Raw genomic sequence first — 7,612 nt, 5'->3', positions numbered from 1 at the left:
TGGAACGAGACAACCAGTATGAAAATGACTGGTTTGAGGGAGAAACTTTGAGTTTTGAAAAAAATATTTTGGACAGAAAATGTGTGTGCAGGTTCAGTTTGCCTGACAGAGAAACAGCTTCAGTTTTATTTAATAGCAGGAGAGTCTGTGCCTCACTTATCACTCTCCAAGGCCAAAGAGCAGACATGGTCTGGGATAGGGCTGTTTGTGAAGAGCTGTGTTGATGCTACAGACTGGTGTGAGATAAGCGCTGATGTGAAACACAGCGAGAGTCTAGGAGCATTTATGTCAGAGAGCAAGCATGAAATTGGGGTAGAGACAGCTGTGGTACCCATTGACAAAAACACAAAGGAATATCACTGCATGGCAAATATTTGTGCTTCAGACATATATCCGGCTTTGGCAGAAGTGCCATCCGAACTGTGGGCGGAGCACAGATATGACGTGGGATTGATTAAAGGACGTGAACTGGTTGTAATTACCCCAGAATCTGATTACAGGCCGTGTCAGCACCAATATCCCTTAAAACCAGAGGCAATACTTGGTATAAAACCAGTGTTTGAGTCACTATTAAAGGAGGGAATAATAATGCCATGCAATGATTCTCCGGTGCGCACTACCTTGCATTTTTCGGTTTGTATCCAGCTCAGTACAGAGACTGATGAAGTCTGGTATGTCACATCAAATGGTTAAAATGACTGTTTATCCTGAGAACATGTTTTTAGACATGGGTGAAGAGAAAATGGATGATTGAGAAACTACTAGTAGTGGAAGTTACAGTGAAATGTGTTAAACGAATTAAGGGGACGATACTTTGTATTCGAAACATGGGGCGTTTGGCCAGTGTTTAGCCCAGCTATATCTATACTATCCCTAAAGTTGCAAAGACTGAATTCTCAAACCCAAAGAGATATTCTTTATAAAAGTTAAGACTGGTCCACGCCCTCCTAAAACGCCTCGTTTAAACACGCCCCCACATGTCTACATCACTGTGCCGCCCAAATGTTCACGCAAAGAAAAACGGCATAACTTTATTGTTGCTGCCGCCACCGCCATGTTGTGAAGACGCTGTGTGTTTCGTTGTGAAAGCAAAAATACTGTGGTAGAAAAATTCATTTCTATTGATTTTTGCATGATCTTATATGCTTTTGGAACATTATGTAGTGTATGCTTTTTCTTAGAACTGCTGTGTAGTCAAAGTGAGAGATGGGTTTGGGGCCTTAGCATAAGATGTATGGGTGACAAGAAATCCACAGGGCCATGCTGGGCTGAGAGGAGGACAACTGAGAGACCCATAGGTGTCTGTCTGTGACCTAGAAGGTCATCTAGGCCCTAAATATAGGGGGGAACCAAGCTTTAGAAGTATGATATAGTAGTGTGTTTTTGACTTTCTTACCATGTGTGGAAAAATACAGCTGTTAAGAGTTTGTAACCTTGACTTGGAAAAGAGATATAAAGTGGAGGAGCGCCCTCCCTTCCTTGTCACACTCAGCAGCGACTTGTATCCTGTACGATGTTTGACCTTTTTTGAGGGGGACAACTGGGAGACCCATAGGCGTCTGTCTCTGACCTAGGGGGTCACCAAAGCCCTAAATATAGGGGGAACCGACCTTTCGAAGTATGATATAGTACTGTGTTTTTGACTTTCTGTCCATGTATGGAAAGTACAGCTGTTAAGAGTTTGTAACCTTGACTTGGAAAAGAGATATAAAGTGGAGGAGCGCCCTCCCTTCCTTGTCACACTCTGCAGCGACTGGTATCCTGTACGATGTTTGACCTTTTTTTTTGCAAAGAATAAAACCTTTTAAAGACAATTGAGAGTGAGTTTGTCTCTTATGCTGATGAGAGTCAATTTGATTTTGCCCCAACAGTGACGATACAGCAGCTGGAGATGAGAGACTCAGGCTGTTACTGGTGTGGAGCTGGTCAACAGAAGGTGGCTGTTCATGTGTCAGTCACACCACAAACCACAACACGTACGTCACACACATTACAGCTGACATCCATACTACAAAAACGTAGTGTGGAGGAAATTTTATTTTCTGTATTGTTTGCTTCACTGTACTAAAGAGTGTTCTTTAGACTGTCTCAGTTTGCTTCAGTATGCTTGAGTTTTCGATGAGCTGAGAGATAACAGGAAATCTATTTGTGTATGTGTGCAAGACAAGTGTATTAACAGAAATATTATTTTAGTTTCTTAGACGTCCTGGCTACTTAGAAAATGATTTGCATTAAATTCTTAAAAACTCACCTGGTTGAATTACTGAAATAAATGAACTTTTCCATGACATTCTAATTTACTGAGATGCACCTGTAGTTGTACACCTTATATGGACATATATGTTAAATATGCATTATGATTGGATGAGATCAAGCATCCGCATTTGATGAAGGTATAAATGTTGAGTTGGGGTGTTGCCTCTTTGTCTCACTCTGCAGTCAACTTAGATGACTGGATGACTGTCACCTTTTCTTGCAGGAAAATAAATATTCAAAAGACTTTTGTCTCATACCTTTACTGAAATAGAAAATCGCCACGACACGTACTTACTCTGTAGAAACGCGAGTGTTGTTTACTGATGCCAAAAAAGAGAAACCTATTGAAACAGGCACATTGCTATGTAGTTTCTGCCACGCTGCATCACTGATCTTTTGCATAAAAACATTTCTGCTCAACGCTGTTGCATTTGATTTCTGTCCTTATGCCAGAGAGCACAGCGTCTCCTCTCCAGAATCTGAAAAAACAGTCAGGAATCCATCTGTAATGAGCTCAAATGACCCTCACAGGTGACCTCCTATACACTTTTCTGTGTAATTCCTCATGGTTGAGTTCTCATAAATGGATAAAACAATTTTAGCGATCAGTATCAATATGTCATATCGGTATCAATATGTCATATATATTGGTGAATTGGTATTTGACTAACACATCATGTCTGTTCAGGCGTCCTGTTTGGGAGTCTCCTCTTGTGGTGTCTGTGGGGTCGTATTGCTGGTCATGACTGCGTTTTTGGCACTTTGGAAGTTATGGCAACTATGTACTAAGTTTCCAAGGTTATTTGTCATTTTTGTGTTTTTTCCCCCCTGTATTATAAATTTATTGAATTAATAAGATTCAAAAGGATGCATTCTTATGTTTGAGCAGAAACATCGAGGGACAAATGAAATTAATGATAATCTCACAGTCAGTGCAGTTTGTCTGTTATCTTACCATCAACATTAAATCAAAAAAGACCCTATTTACATTCTTAATGTACGTTCCTCTTCTTTTGTGGAAGTATTATCAGTGTACATTATTCCAAATATAAAAAAAAAAGGTTAACCGGTTCATTGAAAGATGATCATTCTTCACTTGGAAATAACGAGAAATGTTATGCTATCTATGCTATTGCTATGCAATGTAGTGGAATAAAAAGTGAGATATTATGCTTTTGAATATAGTGAAGTAAAAGTTTACTTTTCCCAGAATGAAAATACAAAGTACAGATGCATTATTCCTGACTAAATGTTGTAAAACTAATGCTTCAAGGAAAAAAACATACATACAGTTGCTTTAATAAGAAATGACATAATGGAGTGCAATGTAAATCTTTACCGCAGAGCCACAACTCATGATGATGCTGTGTCTGGTGTCCAATTGTGATGAAATGTTTTCTGCTGTATTTGATATTGTTTCACTCCGATGTGTCCATGGAGAGAAGGAGACTATAAGAACGCCTCAGTGATTTTCCTGAACGCTCCAGCTCAGGCCCAGATGCTTTAACAGAGGAGCCTCATGATGGGAAACACCAAACTCATGGATATTCATGATGATGAAGAAGATCATAAAGTGAACTGATGGACACTTTGACTCTTTAAGTCTCTTTATGAAGTCTAGAGAGTCCTGCAGACTGGAGAAACTGAAGACTGGTGTAATATTTGACATTCCTTCACATTTAACAGGAAGATCATCTTTCATTGTAATGCATTTTTCATGTTGTGTATTTCACGTTTATCTGTCTGTAAGTAAGCACAAGCCTTATGAGTGAATTGTGCGGTGTGAAGATGTTTTTACCATGAGCAATTATTCTCAACTAACAGTGCAGAAAATGTGTGAATGAAGTGTGAATGTTTACAGAAGCACTGAGAATGTACCCATATCTCACTGTTTACCATAATAGAGAATATTTGATCTCTTATGTGTTTTATCAGTCCGAAAAGATACTCAAGTACAGTAACTAATTACATTTACTCCAATACTTTACACCTCTGATCAGCATGTAAATGATGAAAAGCTTTTGTCCACTATTAATCTCTGTACAGAAACAGTGCTTCATTCACATCCTGTTTCAAGTCCTATTAAAATCTTTATTTGAAGTTGTTTGTCACGTACTGCATATAAATAAATGTAAGAAGCTCACTTCAGCAGTGACCTATTCCAGTAGTTCTACAATTGTAAAATTAGAACTAGAGAACGAAATAGTGTTAATACCCAGAAACCTCAGAGGAAGACACTTTGATGTCGACTGCATTGCACGTAAAATAAAAAATTTTTATCATAATAATCTTAAAAGTCTCGTCCAAGTGATGCATTTGTAACTTGTGATTTTTGCAGCATTTGCACTCAAGCATTATGACATTTTATTGTAAATTAAGTTTTTGTGACATAAGCAACTGAAGAGCACGGATGCAGGAAGTGAGAGTCTGAGACCGTGAGAACTTAAGATCATATACTTCTCCTTGAGTGATAAGCTGTTCCTGTGGCATTATCACAAAGAAAATGTACATGATGAAGATGCAGGGAGAAGAAACATTGCAACGTTTTAACAAAAGGACTGTCAGTTTGAAGTTCATGGTGTTTTTCCTTTGGCTCATAACAGGCAAGTGTTCTGTATGTAGTTTATTCATACAATTAGTTGACATGTTCTCGGTCTAAAACTAAACAGTGTTTTGATAATTCTTTTATAATTACAGACTTTTATTAATAGAGAAATTAGTTAGTCATGCCATGGATTATTTCATATGTTATTATTTAGTGTTGTCATAATTTTGACTTGGAGAAGATTTATTTTTCTTGAAAGTGCTAGTTAATATTATTGCATTGGAACAAAATTAATTAAACTAAAATGTCCAAAATTATCTACAAATAATATTTTTTCACTCAAAAACTAGGGTGGATAAGCTCAGAGCAATAAATTAATTCCAAAAACAAAACCTGTGCTAACTGAAAGAAAACAAGTTGACAAAACTGACTGAATTTAAGATTTGATGATAATGTAGCTTATTGAAATATTTCATCAGTATTTAAAAGGCTGGTAATGTATTTATTTTTTTTTTTTTACCTCAAATTAGTTAAAGGATTTTCAGCACAGTAAAAGGGTTAAGATGAAGGTAAAGAGAAAAAAAATTTAAAAAAAAAAAAAAAAAAAAAAAAAAAAAAATGGAAAGAAATAGTGATCAGTCACAGTACATAAAATAATGCATGTTACATTCATATTATTTTTTATCTAAAATCTTGATTTAAAAAAAGTAAAAGTACATGATTTGCATCAACTACCTGTAAGTTATAAACTTAAATACTAAAAGAAAACTTAAAATAATTGTGCTAAAAAGTGTAGCATGTATACATGCATCTAAATAAGATTGTTATTATCATTAACACTGACAAAAAACTCAAACTCAAAAGTTGATTTTTTTTTTTTTAATCCAGGTCCTGAATGCAAAACTTGCAAAAAAAATTGCAAAACAATTATAATAAATCATTTTAATCTTTTCTTAATTTTTAATTTGACAGAAGCTATGACCATTGAAGGATTTGAGAGAAACGGGTTAGTAGCTTATTAAAATATTAATCAAGATTTATGTTTTCTATCATGGGTTTCATGCTTATATTTATGTATCTGTACAATATAATTTAATCCATTGTCTTTCTTAATATGATGTCTATTTTTGTATCTGGTGTTATTGCTTATTTTTTGTCTTCTAGTCAGATTTATTTTTGTTCATTTTTCTCTTGTTGTTTCTTAGCAGAGATGCAACTGCTCTCTCATATACAACACCAGTTTCAATGAACACCAATGAAACAGCGAGCAGTGAAGAGCAGCAGAATAAGTATGAAATAAGATGTTCATTGATTAAATAGATTGAAACACCTAAATGTTTCTTTGCCACAAGTTTTTGCAGCAGTGAGCAATGTAGCCACTCAGAGGTATTTAAGTTAGTCGAGTCAATTCACCTTTATTTTTATAGCACTTTATACAACAGAGATTGTTCACAGTAAAGTAACAGTATCAATTATGCAGACTTCAATAATGAGGCAAATCCAAATTCTGTAAAGCAACAGTGGCAGAACAATAGTGCCATTATTCAACTTCAATCAGTTCAGTGTTTCTTCAGTTCAGTTCAATAACTGTGTAAAGTTCATCATTAAAAAATTCAATTCAGCAATATAAGCAGCTTTGCTGAAGACAGTGGTGTTGTAACTCAACTTGAGTCATTTAGGTGTTCATTCAATTAAGTTGAATTATAGTGTTGATATTGCAGAATCCATCAATTCTGAACAAATTCAATTCTGTTATAAGGAGACAATAGTGTTATTATTCAGCTCAATTCAGTTCAAGATTTGTTCTCATCTGATAGTGCCAGTGCTGTCAAATTGATAATATTACTGAATATAAAGTGTTTTTTAAAACCTCAACTAAGCAAGTCAAATGTGTTAGTCACCCAGCAAACACAGAACGTTCCCATACGGTTCCATTTTGGTTGGTTATTTATTTTTGGAGAACGGAATAGGAACATTCTGAGAATGTTCTCGGTTTGTTCAAAAACAAACCTACCCAATATGTTGCAGACAGATTTTGTGCATAAAGCATTATGCCATGAACCATGTAACCATGAAAGTTTGTGATGCCATTGCCTAGCATTTTAAAATGTCTTCAGATATTTAAACTCCTGTAGTGTATTTCAGCCTTTAATTTTATGTTGTTGTTGTTTTTTTGATTAATTATCTGCTACAGGATTTCTTTTCTTTTTTTGTCTTTGTGTAGCTAAAAATACAGTAAAAAAGATGTTACATCAGTGAACTCAACTTTTTCTTTTGCATGCATGTCTATTTTAGTTTTTGCAGAATTGTCTTTCTGTGGTGGGTGTGAAATGGTTTAAAAAACAAAACACCGCTCTAAGGGTGTTTGAACAACTCATATATAACAAGAATATTTCAGTTATGGTCACACTATATTTTTGGTCACATTATAGGAAGTTCTCTAAGTCTTTTGTACTGTCGATTATCACAGGCATTTTTTGTATCTGGAGGTGTGGATTCCAGCGGTTGTGCTGCTGATGGTGATTATCGTGTCAGCTGTAATACGGAGGAAGAAGCACAGTCAGTATTAATGACTTTTCTTATTATATGACAGATCCCATGAATCATTCAGTGTTTGATCAGTTCATGCACCCAGAAGTTTTGCACATGTATATTTAAAAGCTTTTGTTGATGAACTGTTCCTCTAAATGACTGATAATATTATTTGTTCTCTTACTTACAGACAGAAATGAACACGTCACAAAGGTGAACAGAGTTGGAGCCAGTGACGCAGTAAGTCTGAGTTAACCAATTGGAGTTCAAACTCATAAC

General features: G+C 35.6%; 1 pseudogene; it reads left to right on the top strand.

Moving 5' to 3' along the window:
* The first annotated feature begins 1,397 nt into the window (after positions 1-1,397).
* On the top strand, positions 1,398-3,810 carry LOC107757792 (uncharacterized; annotated as a pseudogene).
* Positions 3,811-7,612: the final 3,802 nt, after the last annotated feature.

This window comes from Sinocyclocheilus rhinocerous, unplaced genomic scaffold (genome assembly GCF_001515625.1).
Source record: "Sinocyclocheilus rhinocerous isolate Xijiao unplaced genomic scaffold, SAMN03320098_v1.1 scaffold112, whole genome shotgun sequence".
Classification (NCBI taxonomy): Eukaryota; Metazoa; Chordata; class Actinopteri; order Cypriniformes; family Cyprinidae; genus Sinocyclocheilus; species Sinocyclocheilus rhinocerous.
Note: the sequence above shows the minus strand (reverse complement) of the source record. Positions and strands in the feature narration are given on the sequence as shown.